Source organism: Peromyscus eremicus, chromosome 11 (genome assembly GCF_949786415.1).
Source record: "Peromyscus eremicus chromosome 11, PerEre_H2_v1, whole genome shotgun sequence".
In the NCBI taxonomy this organism is placed as follows: Eukaryota; Metazoa; Chordata; class Mammalia; order Rodentia; family Cricetidae; genus Peromyscus; species Peromyscus eremicus.
This window is the reverse complement of record NC_081427.1, coordinates 42,956,647-42,973,939: the sequence shown is the minus strand read 5'-3', so window position 1 is coordinate 42,973,939 and position 17,293 is coordinate 42,956,647. Positions and strand designations below refer to the sequence as shown.

Here is a 17,293-nt window from a genome sequence, read left to right as displayed (position 1 = left end):
ACCTGGTTCGACTCCCAGCACTCATGTCAGGCAGCACTCAGCCACCTGTAACTCCAGCTTCAGGGAACCCAAGGACTGGCCTCCTCAGGCATAGGCTTACATGCATGCACACCCCTGCGCATGCGTGTGCGTGCACCCCCCCCCCACACACACACAAAATACAAATAAATGAATAAGACAAACAGGAAGCCCTTACTCACTACTGATGGAAGTGCATACTGGCAACCACTATAGAAATGGAGGATCCTCACAAAGCTAGTCAGTCGACCCAACTTTACCACTCCTGGACTTAGACCTGAAGACTCTGAATCCTTCTACAGAGATTTTTCTCATCTATGTTGATTGCACTACTCACAATGGCTTGGAGATAAAATCATCCTGGATTGCTATCGACTGATGGATGAATAATGAAATATGTTACATATACACAATCAATTTTAGTTTTAGGATGCTTCACTATGAGTTTGGGAAGACAATTTTGTGAATGATCAGAACTGATCATTCTGGATTCCATCTGCTTGATTTATTTTCTTAGTGCCCCAGATGGAAGTTTATATGTTCCAATTAACATATGTGCTACCCTAGCTGTGAGGGGCAAGTGACAACCAAAGCTATAATTGCATGTGTTCAGCCATTGATCACTCTTCACAAGGCTTGCAGTGTTTTCACATTAATGATAGGGGGCAGTACTCCCTCCTGTTGCAGCTTCTAGAAGGAATCCCTGAGCTATGGTTTGTCTTTATTTGCTGTGTCCTGGCATCAAATCAGTTTTAAGGGACATAGAAAGAGCTTTCTTTAAAGAATGCTGCTAGTCGAATATCCTAATACACATTAGTCAGGTGGAATGGACCCACACAGCAGCAGGACATGTCCAAGAGAGGCAGTCTACCACTTATAAAGACTCATTCTGTTGTAGTCCTGTCTGAGAATTTGCATTTATCAGCTCAGAACATTCTGAGAAGTGATCCCAGAATAATAGTGGAGATCTCAAGTGTTTTCTTAGCTGCTGTTGGTAGTTTCAGTGGTTTGCAGAGAAACCATTTCTTGCACACATTGTTGGGTAGACATCATTGCTGGGGTCTGACTACCATTCAGATGCAATTGTTTTACATGTTATGAAAATGGTTGTAACCAGTCTTTCTCTGTACCACCAGCTCCCAAATAACAACATGGAGACTTATTGTTAATTAGAAAGCTTGGCCTTAGCTTAGGCTTGTCTCACTAGATGTTATAATTTAAATTAACCCATCTATTTTAATCTACGTTCTGCAGTGTGGCTCGTTGTCTCGCCTCCTCTCCATACTGCTAATGCTGCCTCCTCTGCACCTGGCTGGTGACTCCCCCTTCTTCTTCCCAGAGTTCTCTCTCTTCCCCGAAGTCCTGCCTATGCCTCCTGCCTAGCTATTGGCCATTTGTCTTTTGTTACACCAACCACAGCATTACATTTTCACACAGTGTACAAATGTCCTGCAACAAATGAGTCTGCTGGATAATAAAGCCTAACTGTTGAACTCTGGCACCTGCTTCATACACAATGCTAGATCACCTGTGTTAGCTCTCGTTTTTTCTCCCGATAGTATGGAGCCCTTCAATAACACACTGCATAAAATCATATGAGGGCCTCTGAAGTACCCTGTGCTTCATACCATTGAATGCCTCATAGTTCTCAATGTTGCAAACTTTGAACATCCCACGGTTGAACTATGTTTTCTTTTGTTATTGAGATCCCACCACCATTATTATTTTACATAATGTCTTACCCAAGACTGACCTGCAGCTCACTATGTAATGCAGGCTGGCCTCAAACTCATCACAGCCTTCCAGCGTACGCACATTGGATGCTGGAATCACAGGCTTGAATCACCATGCCTCACTCCCATTTTTACACTACTTTCAATTTCATTGTCGCCTCCCCTTACATCTTCATTCTTGAGAGATTTAAATAGCACACTACTTAATGAAGATGTTGTTCTTGGCGAATGCCAGATTCTAATTCTGATTATTTTTGTGGGATCTTGAGTGAGGAGTGACTCAGGCTTTCGTGTTCCTACTCAGCTGTGAAGTGGGATTTTAGAATAATCCATTATCTATCCATGCCCTCTCTGCTGGACTACTCTAATACACTATGAGAAGTTTTGAAATAAGTGATTAATCTACCATAGTGTGGTGCCTTTGGAGTATCTGAAAGTGACTGCCTATTCAGAACTCAGTTCTCCGGCAGCCTTCCTAGTCCAGAACTCTAGAAGAATGTTAAGTAGAGGAGGGGGAAGGGATCAAAGATCTTAATTGGCTAAAAAGCACATGGGATCATCGTATAATTAAATATGGCTGCACTTGACTCAGGATGATGATGATTCTCCTCCTCCTCCTCCTCCTCCTCCTCCTTCTTCCTGTCCTGCAAAGCACGACCCCCTCCATCTTAGTTCTGGCAGTATTCAAGCAGGCACTGAGCAAGCCCAGTGTCTGTAGGTAGTCTTTACTCCTAGTGTTCACCTGTGAAGTCATGGCTGCTCTCTCAGGAGCTTCTTTTCTTCTACCCATTTGAATAGCTTGTAAATGTAAACCACATCGTATTTAAAGTATATATCATAACGTATCTCTGCCTACCCTTCCAGCCATACCTCTGTGTGCTCTCAAAGGCTGAGAGGTCTCGCACAGTCTTATCCTGCATAGTGGATTCTGCATCAAATTTTCTTTCCTTTTTAAAATTTGACACTGTTTTTAATTGATACATAAAGCTAAAAATTGTACATATTAATAGGACACCATCATGGGACATTCCAAAACATGCATACATTATGAAACCCTTATATCAGGAGTAATATACCTATTTGGCACTTCCTCGTGGTGAAAACATTCAGTATCCTTTCTTCTGGGTTTCTGAAATATACGGATTATTCCCCTGGGGCACGCCAGATTATTCTGTAGGGCACACCAGAACTCCTGCTCCTATCTGGCTATACCCCCGGGTATGTGTCAGCCAGCCTTCCCCATCCCTCCTTCCACCCCTCTCTCCCCAGCCTTTGTATGGTCCGCATTGTCCGTCACGTCACGTCACGTCACTACTTCTCAGTTGGTAGACAGGTTGTGCACACACCTTCTGACCCTCACTCAGTGATTGGCTCTTTCTAGGTAGCTGGGTCCCTTCTCGACTCCCATCGTAACCTGTGGGAGTTTTCTTGACTTTGGTTTTTACCCTCTTGTCATTTATTTATTTATTTGGTCTGGTGCTTTATTGGTTTTCTGCCACTTGGTAGCTGTTTAACAAATATCTGGCAATGATGAGGGAATGACCGTTCTAAAACGCTTTGCCTCTAGTGCTGGAAGTCTGTTGTTTTTACAGGAATTTTCTATGAAACTTTAGTGCTGCGGTTCGTTTCTAATAACAAGGGTTCAAGAGTCAAGTCAGTTTGGAAAATGTCATGCTAAATTAAATAAATAAATAAGGTTCTGTAGTACAGTTTTTGTACAGTAACATAGCACAGCTTTGGACACTGTTAATGTGTATCATCTCCATCAAGGTTGGTGTTGTGTCAAAGGAATAAGTTCGCAGTGGAAATCATCTGAAAAGTGTCTTACTAGACTGATGTTGTTTACCTTATATTCTGAGAAGTTCTGCCTCCGACTACAAAAGCCATCTTTACAGTAGAGGAGAAAGGGTCGTATGCTAAGGAGAAGAGGCAGATTTTCACTGACTCCAAAGAGAACAGACCAATGAGTAGAGGGCTTCAGAAGCGTGCAGGTTTTGAGAATGCTTGGTTTTGTTCACCAAGCTCTATCCACCATGTTGGAATTTCTTCCTTTCAGCAGGTCTAGAACTTTGGACTGAGGTGGACATGTAGTAAACATATTTTTTTTTTTTTGTCTTTCCAATGATGAGTGCATAAAAGTGGCCTGGGATCATCATCATTATGTGTTGACTTTGTTAATTAGTTGGAATAGTTTGTTGTTTGTCTTGGTGCTGTCTGTAGCATTTCCTGTGTATAAAATCCTGTCATCTTGCCATGTGACAGCTTGACCTCCTCATTCAGACTTAGAAGCAAAGAGGCCTCATTTATGTGAGGCTTTGATTATCCTCCAGTGAAACTGTCATGTTAGGGATAGATATTGTAACAACATAGTTGACTAAATAGTTATGAGCATACAAGACTGGCTATATGATCCAAGATGTGTCAATGACTGCAGAATGCTATATGTAATAGTGCTGTGGATATCGCTCTGTATAAATAAAGTGCTGATTGGCCAGTAGCCAGGCAGGAAGTATAGGTGGGACAAGGAGAGAAGACAATTCTGGGAAGTGGAAGGTGGAGGCAGAGAGATGCCACCAGCCGCCACCATGAGAAGGTGTTAAGATACCTACCAGTAAGCCATGAGCCACATGGCAACTTACAGACTAATAGAATTGGGTTAATTTAAGATATAAGAACAGATAGCAAGAAGCCTGCCACGGCCATACAGTTTGTAAATATAAGCGTCTGTGTGTTTATTTAAGTGGGCTGTTGGATGCTGGGCCTTGGCGGGACCTGGAGAGAAAACTCTAGCTGCATAATAGTTACTTCTCTCGGTGTGAAGGGGGGAAGGCTTTATTTGGCTTCTTGTCCCAGAGGGATCAGAGTCCAATATGGCAGAACAGAAGCATTGTGGGTAGAGCAGGAAAACAGAGGGTTCACATCTTGAACCACAGCAGGAAGCAGAGAGAGAATGGGAAGAGTGGGTGGCTTTTAAACCTTAAGCCTGCCCCCAGTGACATTCTTCCTCCAGCAAGGCCATACCTCCTAAACATGCCCAAACAGCACTACCAATGGGGACCACATAATCAAACTTCTGAGCCTATGGGGGGCCATTCTCATTCAAAGTACCGCATGTGTTTATGTGTGGTTAGTTAGTTAATCCCCTTAGCAAAGAAATAGAAATCTAGCCATCAACTCGAGTTCACGTTAATTCAGTTGCAAAAACTGCTCAGCAGAAATCAATAAGTGTTTTCAGGTGTTTTCCTGTTTTAAATAAAGCAGTTCTGGTGAAAATTTCCAACCATGTTAGTAAAAAGATTAGTCTTGGGTGTTTCAGATGGCTGCTTAGTTTTAAATCTCCACGATACTCTCCAGAGAAGATACCATTTCCGAAATGGTACATTTGAGTTCTCTGGGCCTCTGTAATGTGTTATTCTTTTTTCCTACCCAAAACCCACCGTTTTCAGAGTTTGTGATTCAATCTGCAGCTCAGAGCTGGCTGGTTAAGTCAAACTCATGTAATTTAGCACTAGAGGGCGCCAAATACAAATAGATGTTGTGAATTTCGGCGAGGTCAGACTCTTAATAGCATTTTTCAAGAAAAAGTTTTTGTAATGTAAAAGCGAATTGTAAATTATGTAATTTAAAGGACTTATTATAAATGAATTCTGGATGACTACTGACTGACTCCCTCTAAAACGAGTTCAAGGTACTTGGAAACAAAGAGAGACTGAATTCAGAGACCCTAGTTTGCTATAGCTATTTATATCTGAATTTCAGCTTCGCCTCAGAATTCTGTCTGAAGAATTTAGTAATCAGACTTTCGTCTATTAATCCAATATAAGCCAATACATATCCAGTACAAGATATGTAAACACCTACATATTGGCTTGATTGTTGGCTACTAGAAGCTTCCCCTTTCTTTCATTTAAAGTAGAAAGGTATACAATGAATATAGATGGATTGTAGGATTAAATATTTTCCATCTCCATGAGTGATACATAATAACATATTTCTAGGAAAAATTACCTTAGTCTGGTGTGCTCTTAAGAGTCAACACACCGGGGCTGGAGAGATGGCTCAGAGGTTAAGAGCACCAAGTGTTCTTCCAGAGGTCCTGAGTTCAATTCCCAGCACCCACATGGTGGCTGACAACCATCTGTAATGAGATCTGGCGCCCTCTTCCGCATACATAATAAATAAATAAATCTTTAAAAAAAAAATAAATAAAGGTGTGTGCCAAAAAAAAAAAAAAAAAAAAAAAAAAAAAGAGTCAACACACCCATTCATGAGTATTTCAAGCACAATGACGATATATCCAGCTCAGACTTGATGATGGTCACAGGCCTTTCGTACAGTCTCTGGGCTAAGTAAAGAACAAAGTCCAAAGTGCTGTTTTCATATTAGCATACATTAGTTGTACATATTAGTGGAGCTCCGTGGCACATTTCCACGTGTACATCCAGCTTGTACTCACACATCACTCTTTACCCACACCGTTTTCCCCAAACCTTTCTCAACCCCTATTTTAAGTCAGCCTTTGACTTATCCACGTGTGATAGACACCTGTAGTACTGTCCGCTGTGTGTGTTTGTGTTTGTTTGTGTGTGTGTGTGTGTGGTGGTCCTGAGGTAGTGTTTGTCACTTTAAAACGCTGTGAAACCGGGCAGTCGGAGATCAGCTCCCAGCCCTGCTACCTCCTGGCTGTGTGGCGGTTAATGACCCAGGTGTGTGGCACATCGGTTTCATTTTTCATGTCCCACCTCACAGGGTGTTTCCTATCCTGCCCGCGGTGTGAGGTCACGGATGTCGGCGTGTGTTGCAGTCAGACGCTCCTGGCTGCAAGCAGCTGAAAGCTCCCTGGCTGGCAACTGGAACGTGTGCATATTTTTCTGTGGATTCTGTCTTCCCTGTCCTCGTCCCTCCCTTTTCCATCTCCTCCTCCATAAAGCCCACTTGGACTTCCTCAGACCCTCCTTCAGGTTGGCCCTGTGGCACATTCCAACAGCAAGGCTGTTGGCTTCCCATGACCTGGTGGCCCCTGCAGTCACACAGCGTCACTGGGTTACACAGGCCAGCTCAGACTCACTGTAGAGTGTAACAGTTTGTCAGGAGCTATCTCTGCAGATGAGGTGCACAGTAAGCACTCTCCAGGTTAGGATTGGATGCTAAAGCAAGGCTTCTTACACTCTCCCCACTCACGACCCTTTTGCCTGAGAAATTCTCATGTGACCCTAGGCATGTGGGTATATAAAAATAAATACATCGGTCCAACACTTAACTGATAATAAGTCACCAAGAGCTGTGTTTTAAAATAATTCTCTGTTGTGCTTATAGCTTTTTACCATTTATTAAAGACTAAGTTTACGTGTTGAGGAGATGGATATGCTTGTTTAATTTTATATACAGGATTAAATTATGGCTGAATATTTGGTACTGCAGGATGCAAAGTAGCTTCCATGTTGTTCAGAGTTGATCAACATTTTTATTTTGTAATCATCAATGCTATAACAATATCCCTGTGCATAAATACAGACTATACAATGGCAGATATGTGATTAGGACCTATTCAAAAAATATGTAAATTCTGTTTTAATCTTACCAACCCACAATTTGTTGAAAGATTTAAAAAACAAAGCCACTCAAGTCGGCAACTCAAATCGCAATTTCTAAATCAAACATCCTAACAGTCCAATCCAAAGATGTACTACTTTGATACTTAACTTGCCAAAGAATGAGAGAAAAATACTGTGTTTTTTTTTTCTGTAATTATGGTAATTGTGTATAGAGTAAAAGTGCCGCAATTCCTGACATACAGTAGGATCTAATTTGAGCCAAAGTGTTCCCAGCATTGCTCTTTGCTGTTACTTGGCAGGATCTCATGCACAGTGCAGTGTGTGTGTATGCTCTGTGCTCAGCTATGAAGTCACACTATACGACACAGGCAAGACCAGAAACACCTCAGATTCACTGTGCATTTGATTTCAAATTAATTTAAGGTCGTCATGTGTTCAGAAACCTTGTCCTGTTGTAACATCTGTGACCTTGCGTTCACTCTCCCGTGGGCTTCTGACTCACAGTTTAAGAAGCTGGTCACTGAAGGGTTTGAAGTTGGAGTTCGTGTTCTGCGTATCGGGGTAAAGTTGGGAAATGCATTTTTTTTTTCCCTCCAGCTCTCACTGTATATGGAATTGAGGGATGTGGTGTGTGCTGACACCAAAGCCATGCTTCCTGCTTCTCTAAAGATTAGGATTAATGTGGTTGGAGTGGAAATGAGAAGGGGCAGACTGGGTGCTGTGGCGTTTTATAGAAGGCAGGGCTTGGTCACAGTGTTGTGTGGATGAGGGGGGTACCGTGGTAGAAGGGGAGGAACATCCCAGGGTTACTCAAGGATTCAGTTGGATGATTTACACGAAACACCTGATAGCGTGTGACTCACACGAGACACCTACTGAATGGACAGAAAGAGTCACAGATTTCATCTGAGGCACTGGAAGAAACATGGGCCCAGTGACTGCCGTTGGAGTAGTTATACGAACTACTTTAAATAGAAAAACGGTTCACGGTTTTGTAAAAAGCTCCAGGTGACTGGCAGGGCATTTGAAATGGGAGAGGATGGTGAATTTGGAAACACGGTACTAAAGTTCAGGTGAGAAGTAGTCCCGGACGAGTGTAGGACGGAAACATCGGGTGTGGAGCTCGGGATTGAAGCTTGCATAGAAGGGGAAGCCATGGTGAGAGCACAGAGAAAGCCAGAGCAGTGGAGGCAGTGGAAGAAGCCATCCATCGTATAAGGCAAGACATGTCAGAGGTAAGAGACCTGGAGGACAAGGAGGGGAGGTGTTCTGGTGGGTTGTTTGGGTGGAGTATTGGGGTTGAGCGTTTAGAAGAATTTAGGAAGTGAACCCAAAGGTATGGATGGAGTGGTTGAGAACCCCAGCAGCAAAGAGGCGAAGGTGTTTTCCCACCATTACCCTGGGACGGGTTTCATAACCCCCACCTTCACACCGCATAGTACAGAACCCTACACAGGCTCCATTTTTCTCTTGAGCTATGTAAAATTGTAACAATTTTATAAATGAGGCACAGTGAAAAGAAAATTGGTAAATGTGCACTAGAAGGTTAGCAGTGGTCCACCATCATCAGCGTTATTAGAAATGTATGAATGCTGCTGAAATTTTCCATTGAACATTTTCAGCATACCGTTGACTTAGGGAGTTATGGAAAGGGACATTGCAGAACTACTGTGCTAGGCAAGAGTTTCAGTGAAAACACTCCGAGGCAGACCTGAGAAAGGAAGCTATACAGTGACCACGTCAGGGAGTCACAGAAGCCCAGAGTATTAAACAGGGACAAGAACAGGTGCCTTATACAGAAGTTCGTACTAAAATAAGAGAAATGTGTTTCTCTCATTTCTCATCCACAAGACCTCTTTGGGATAAAAGTTATATAGAATAATGCTATGTCAGATGGAGTAGAAAAGCTGGGCTCTCCCAAAAGAATGTTAAGTTCTTCTTTTTAGCCCTCCTGATAAAAGGTGTGATTACTCACCATTTCAATTCTGGATTCCTAAAAGCTGTTCAGTCCTTTCTCAACTTCATGTGGAAACAAGAAAAAAAAAAAAAAATCTCCCTCTGATCAGCATCTAGAAACCGAAATCAATATGCACAACTGTATTCTTTATCCACACAGAGAAATGAATTTTCAGTTACCTCCCTCACCCTCCCCTAGTCAGATTTATATTTTAGAGTTTGTGTGTTGTAGAATGTGGCCATAGAACAACAAGAACAAAGGATGCTGAAATCAGCCTCCCTCCCCAAGGAGAAGGGATGCATTCTCTTTTGTGAAGTCTGGACCTGTGGCATTTCATAATTGCTGTGCTTGTGTGTTGAGGAGGGGAGGAAGCTAAGCTCTCTTCATCACCAGGGAAGCCACGTGTGTGGGACTTGAGATGGGGGACCATGTAAATGCGTAGAGAAATCGGAGATTATTAGAATCCGCAGACAGCGCCCCACGGACCGGCAACGTTTATTTAAGCCGCAAGTGCCAATATAGAAGTTTTGCGGTCGTTATCCATCCCTGTGAGAGGGAAGCCCCATTCATCTCTTCACAGGCAGCAGCCTCGTAGCTGCAGGGAGACCTTTATTAAATGGCGTTCACCATGTGGGGAGGAAAGCCTCTTTCCCCACGGGCTCACCTCGGGAACCAATCACCAAGCAGCCTGAGCCGCATCCATGCCCCCAGCCCTCTTAGATGGTGGTTGGAATGTGATTGGTGCATAGTTGGTTCTATGGGCGGGGTTTCGTGCCTCTCTTCCCGGCTTCCCCCGCAGTTCCTTATTTGGTAGCTTTTGACAGAACTAGTCTTTCTTGCAGCTAAGCATCTTGACATACATTATTCATTAAGCCCTGGAGCTCGGGAGAGAAAGATGCAGACCCTTAGCTCTTTAGCTGGTCATTCATCATATGGATATTCCTTATTCAGAATAGTTGCTGAATTTTGTTCCATTCTGGAGTTTTACAAATGGCATGTATTTAATGGGAAGATGCTGGCTGAATGGGATCATAATACGATGCTTTCTTATTTATACTTAATTACTAAAAATCTTTAAATTCCCACACGCTGATTGGTTTGTGGAGATTGTTAAAAATCAAGGTTCAAAGAGATACACATTTTAGAACTTGCTGACATATATACACATATATAGACACATAATCTATCAAACATGCCTGAAGCAAACTATTTATTGTCAGTGTCTTGGGGCTACATAAAGGTAAGATTTATTTTGCTGTTATTACTGATTACTCTGATTGCATAAATGGTGGGTTTTAGCAAATAAAAATGGTGTCTGAGCAATTTTACATTCTTCCCTTAAATATGAACTAGGAAAGAAGTGTTTTTGTTGCGGAAGATAGGATTGTGTAACTGAGTGTCAGGTGTAGTTTGCGTACTAAGATAGGTTTTGAATGTGCACTGGTTCTTTTGTTTCTCCTGTGTAGATTTGGGTTATGCTATAAAATAGCAAGGTAATGAGATAAATTAATTGCAAATAAATTACTCTACCTAATTCCTTATTGTAACTGATGAATTCTGATTAGCATGCAGTATTTAAATCTTATCAGTGATATGTGGCTCTAAATATCAATGCTCCTTTGGACTTCAAGAAGAAAAATGTATTTTTTCACTTTTGTCTTTAAAGCTGTAGATGATGGACTTGACTATTTAAGTGCTTTTCATTATAATGAAAACTTGATTACCTGGGATAACTATAAGAAAGTTTATCTGTACTGTGGCTTTTTTTTTTTTTTTGAGTCTCAAGAAATGAATTCATACAAGGAATTGGTAAGATTGTGTGGCTCCTGGGCAAGCTTCTCACCTGCCCTGTGGTAAAGCTGTCATTGAGTTCTGTCTCCATGATAGAAGCAGGATGTAGAAAACCCTTATTCAGTCCCAAAAGAAGCATCATTTCAGAAAGTAGAATTTAGCCTTGAATGTATAAGCCAGTCATAACACATTTTTAAAGATGTCTATTCTGTGGCCTTAAAGGACTTTCAGATTGAACGTTTTTTTGTTTGTTTGTTTTTTGTTTTGTTTTTCCTGTTTCTTTGTGAAGGAAACTTTCATGTTTACTGTTGAGGTTGACTAGAATCCTAAGAAAGCTAGACATCTCATCTCTGTTTTGGTCATCCATACTGTTAGGATTTCTCGATTCTGTCTAAATCTCTAGGGTAGTCCAGAATTTAAAAATGCTTTTCATTGTCTGCATCTTGCTAGCCATTTCTTGTTTAAAAATTCCTGTAAAAAGTAAATGTAAGAATACTCATGCCCTCCCCCAGACTCTATCTCCTAGCTGTTATAGCTCATTGAGGCATCTTAAAAACTCTGTGTGTGTATTATGACTATGAACAATGCCTGCACAAATATAAATATAGATCATTAGGACTTAACATTTTGGGGAAAAAACTTGCTGCACTGTTTTGTGCCTGTGTTAACATGCTGCCGCTAAAACCTTTTAAGAAAATCAAATATTAATATTTGGTCCTATGTGTTCTGAAAGATTTATCTTTATAGAGCCAAATGCACCACTCATTTAAACAGGTCTTAATATTGATATCTCCGTTACTTGCAGGGCATCATAGTCAAAAGATCGTTAGAATTTCACAGTGGAAACAGTAGTCTATGCAGTGCTCACTTAAATGGGTCTTAATATTAATACCTTCCCCACTTGCAGGGCTCATATTCAAATGATTGCAAATGATTGTTAGCAGAATTTTGTGACGGGAACTGTAGTCATTTTCTGCTGTTGGCTGTGCTGCATCTTTTCATGCCCACAGGATGTGTCATGCCCCCACCCAGTCTTGGTACACAGTTACAGAGGATTCCATTTGGAAAGGCATAGCTTGTTTTATTACTTATGTTGCATTTTTAACCGTCTTGAATGAAGACTGCAAAGCAAAGAACTGGGATTCTTAAGCACACAATACAGCATTCAGATTGGCAGCGTTTAAGACGTTGCTTTATGATTTAAATGCTGCACACACATACTCTGGTGCATAATGAGAACAAAGACCTCGAAAGCGTCCACCGAGAATTCTTCCCCCTTTGCCCCCTAGTTGTAACCATGATTCTTCGTAATGTTTTAAAGCCACTTAGAGTAAGGGCCAGTAAGAAATTAATCAACATAAAACAGAGGTAACTTTAAAACATAGCTACATGCTCAATTAAATGGTACTTTTCATGGGGTTCTATTGAAAGGCACTTTTTTGTTTGCCTACCATAAATCAGTTAGGGAGTGCAGTGCTGTCGTAAGGAGGAGACATTCTGTTAGCTTTTAAAACCATCCTTTCTTCCCTACCCATGGTAATTAGTCTGTAAATATCTTAATAAACATAGTTACTCAAAATGACAGAAATTTACCTTGTAATTAAAATGTTTGTTAAAAGCTTTAGTATATTCTTCTTTAATATTCCAGGCAATCAACTACAAGTTGAGAAAGCACTTGTGGCCACTTTTGTGGTTATTAATTTAGCATGCCTAGATTGAAATTTTTATTAGCAGTAGAAAAAAATAACAATTTTTTTAACTCCTCTTCACAAATGTTCTTGTGCTGTAACCTAGTTGGCTCCTTGAAAATGGCCTTTTGGCAATCCCCCTGGCTTATACCCCCCCACCCCGCCCCCGTGGGAAGAACACTTTAGGGAATTGTTTTAAATATTGTCTCACAGTTATGTCGAAAGGAAACATTGCCTTCTTTGGAACACGGCAAGCCTTGGTGGGGAGACAGGTGTGTGGTGCAGGGTTTTTCCAGCCTGGGTTTCCATGATTCGAACAAAGAGGGGAGAGGAATGTGGGAGTAATGGCTATGATACAGCACTATTGGGGGAGTGTGCAGGGTGACGTGTAGGCAGTTCTACACAGAAGAATCTTCTCAGTGGTGTTCTTAACCTTATTGCACTAACTGACCATTTTGACGAATTATGTAAACAAATGGCAAGAATAATTGTCCGTCATGCTACTTACTCTTCCAGAAAATCAAATGATTGTGTGGCATGTCTGCAGATAGCATGAACATGAACATGTTTCTGCTGGGGTGCACAGCATCAGATTACTCCTAACAGGTCTGTGTGTAAGGTAGATGGGGCGTCTGTGCATTCCTATCTACTTTTCCCATTTGTCCTCAGAAAGCTAGTGTGTAGTGCTTAGCTGTACGGGCAAGGTGGCAGCAGTTCCTGTACTGTCTCCTGAGAGGCGAGGCTCCTGGTGGCCTAAAGCAACGCCCAGCCCTCCCTCCCCGCTTAATCATGGTCAGGTAGTTCTTAATGACAACTTCATCTAACTGCATGGACTACTTGAAAGAGAGAATTACTTCACTGGATACATGTTCAAAACATTTAGAAAACCTTCTTTTGAATCTATTTTGCCTAATGAGTACATTTTCTCAAGGGTAAATTACCTATAAAGCAAGAATTTTTCTTTTACATGGGAGAGATTATACATAATATTATGGTTTTGGAACAGCCATGATTTCCCATATGGGTTCTTGCCCAAATTCCTTTACGTGATTGACTAAAACGGGCTAGCTGTAGATGTATCTATAATCAGTTCCGTTGGTGTGTCCTACATTGATACAGTTATCAGAATGAAAGGCTCAGAAGTCAGGGTTGATTGCCACAAAGGGAGCTAAGAAGAAAGAACTCTCAAACAACACTGAGTGCATGTTATATGACAAACAAAATACAAGACAGCCTAAGTGGTTAGATTGCTTAATTAATTGTAAATTAATAATTTACTTAAGGAAACATAACTTCGAAAAGATGACACACATTTTTGGCACTAGCTAGTGTAAATGCCTTTGGAAATATTCTCAGGAAGCCTCGAGTTTTACTTTCTTAAGTAGTGTATGCTGCTAAGTGAAAGCAAACAGGACCTGACATCTTGGAGTGTGTGATGCAGTATATATAACATTACAAAGGCCTGGGAGGAGAAAATACAGCCAATTGTATGTGGTTTATGAGTAATTATCTCTGAAAGGTAGGGATGTAAATGGGTTCTTTTAATCTTTCTTTCTGTATAGCTTCCTAGATTTTTCTACCATACATGTGTATGTTATGCTTAACAGGAATGTATACAAATACATGAGTTTACAAAAAGTAAACTTTATGTTCCCAAGTTTGAGAATAAACTGTCCCTGCAGACTGACACATAGAATGTGTGTTCACCATGGCCAGTTTCTCTTTATCTGTAAGGGAAAGCTATTGTTCATTCCTTGGATCTAACAGTTGGTTGATATTATCTTGATCAACCACAGTGTTTGTGGTGATGGGTAAAGTGTTACACCCAATTTGGATTTCCTAGGGTTGACTTTGGGAGAGATTTGTCCAACTATATTGCTTCTTGATAGGCCATCTCTGTGTAAATTATGTAGAGAAGCAAGATTTTTGAAAATTCTAAATAAGCCAGTTCCATTCTGAGCTACATTTAGAACACTTCCGAAAGATGAGCTCACTCCTCCTCTCCAGACTTATAAGAGAGATTTCATAGTGAAGTGTAAAGTTTCAAAGTCTACCAAAGATAAGGATAAAATCATTTTTTTACATTTTTGATCAAGTAGTAGTATTAGTTTATATATTGGAAAACTGCGATGTTCTGAATGCCCCAGTTTGCTCTCTATGGCTATGATAAAACCCCATGACCAAAAGCAACGTGCAGCGGAAAAGGCTTAGTTCACTTTACATGTCCAGGTAAAGTCTGTCACCAGGGGAAGTTGAGGCAGGAATCTGGGGCAAGCACTGAAGCCGAGACCGTGGAGCGGTGCCATGTATTGGCTTGTTCTTCATGGCTTAATTGGTTTGCTTTCTTATATGACCCAGGACCACTTGCCCAGGGTGGCACTGAGCTGGACCGTCCCACATAATCATTAAGAAAATGTTCTACAGACTTTCCTATAGACAGTCTGATGGAGTCATTCATATTCTCTCTCTCTCTCTCTCTCTCTCTCTCTCTCTCTCTCTCTCTCTCTCTCTGTGTGTGTGTGTGTGTGTGTGTGTGTGTGTGTGTGTGTGTGTGTGTGTATGTGTCTATCTCTCTATCTCCCTTCTTTAAATGTGCATGAGTGTTATACCTGTGTGTGTATCTGTGTACTGTGTACTGCATGCATGTATGGTGGTCATGGAGGCCAGAAGAGAAGAGAGTGTTGGATCCCTTGGAACTGGAGTTATAAACAGTTGTTAGCCACTGTGTGGGTGCTGGGAATAGAACTCAGGTCCTCTGGAAGAGCAGCTGGTGCTTTTAACCACTGGGTCGTCTCTCCATCCCTGGAGGAATTTTCTCAGTTGAGGTTCCTCTTCCCAGAGAGCTCCAGCTTGTGTCAAATTGACGAAACAGCAACAGCAGAAACAAACAAATCCAGGACGCTGAACACTGAAAACTATTGAGGCATATTAACATGCCTGGTTGGGAGATTTTCAGACTCCGAGGTAGGCTTTGCATTAAGAAGCCCTATCTATATGGTCCTTTATATATTCCCTGACCTCTATTCCAAATGAAATACACATGTCTAAAGAGTCAAAGCTCACATCCATAGATGAGAGAAAACACGTGATGTTTATCTTTCTGGGTCTAGGATACCTCATTCAGAACGATAGTTTCCAATTCCATCCGATCATTTGAAATTTTCATAACTTCGCTTTTTATAAAACTGAATAATATCCCATTGTACAAATGTACCACATTTTCATTATCCATTCACCCATCGATAGACACCTACTTAGGTTGTTTCCATTTCTTGGCCATAGTGAAGAGAGCAGCAAAGAGCACAGATACACAAGTACCTCCATGGTAGGATAGAGAGTCCTTTGGGAAAATGCCCAGGAGGAATGTAGCTGGATCATGTGGCAGATCTGTTAGTGGCTTTTTGAGGAACTAATTTCCATAATGGCTACACCAGTTCCCACCCCCACTAGCAGTGTTCCCCTTTCCCCATATCCTCGCCATCTTTTGTCTTTTTGTGTTCTTTTGTTGTTAGTGTTTGATTGCTTTGTTTTGTGTTTTTAATCTCAGCCGTTCTGACTGGAGATAAACTGAAGCTGGCATTTCCCTGTTGTGGTAGCAGATGATTGAACTGTGTCTGGATGGCGCAGTTGTCACAGTAAAATAAATGGTGAAGTTATAAAGCAGAGAATAAACATTGACCTGCTTTCTGTTTCATGATGTGGGAGATGATGGGTCAGTAAATTCTGCGGTTTCTGAGAACTAATACTTCTTGCCCTTTCTGCTCGTATACAGCTTCAGAAGCAAATGTTATGTGTGTAGTATTTACTCAAATGTTGTGTTTCTCCAAGTCCCTGGGAGAACACTCAAATAAATCTATTAAGTTTTTCTTTATGGTTAAGGACTGTAATACTTTAACATTTGATCATTATTAGATATTGATTTTTTTAGTAATGATAAATCAACTGGTAAAAAGATACAATGTTAAACTCAGTGGGTCACATACAAAAAAAGAAAGGACATGAAAGTCGGGGGGGGGGGGACTTGTTGGGAAGAAGGTCTCCAGGGGGTAAAAACAACTGAAACTGACTCTATAAATATATGAAACAGTCAAACAATAAAAAGCAGCAGAAAACAAGCAAGTAGAAGTATAGACTGCCCCGTGTGATCTGTGTGCATCAATTCTATTTTTCTTCTGCAGAAGAGTATATCTTTAAAAATTGTTTTATCTACTGATTAATGCCATTAAGTGTTATCTGTACTATTCTGTGTGGTAGCTACTGGCTAACTGTGAATGTTTAAATTGCAGACATTTAAAGTTAAATGAAGTTCAGAACTCAATGTCTCATTCATATTGACCTCATTTCCTGTGCTCCATGTCCACATGTGCCTAGTGGACACTGTCCCAGCATAGACTGTTATCACTTCCCAACACAGGAGAAAGTACCCCGATAATGAGTAGTCACGATGATGTAAACATTCTTTGGGTGTATTTCCCCGTGTCTCGGGGAATGCTCATGTCATGACACTTCAGATGTCCACTCTTCTTACTACAACCCACCTTTTGTCTTTCA

At 41.1% G+C, this 17,293-nt stretch overlaps 1 protein-coding gene across 5 annotated transcripts in view; it reads left to right on the top strand.

Moving 5' to 3' along the window:
* Pde4d (phosphodiesterase 4D) overlaps positions 1-17,293 on the top strand; it is a 267,034-nt gene that overhangs the window by 226,475 nt on the left and 23,266 nt on the right. The window lies entirely within an intron of this gene.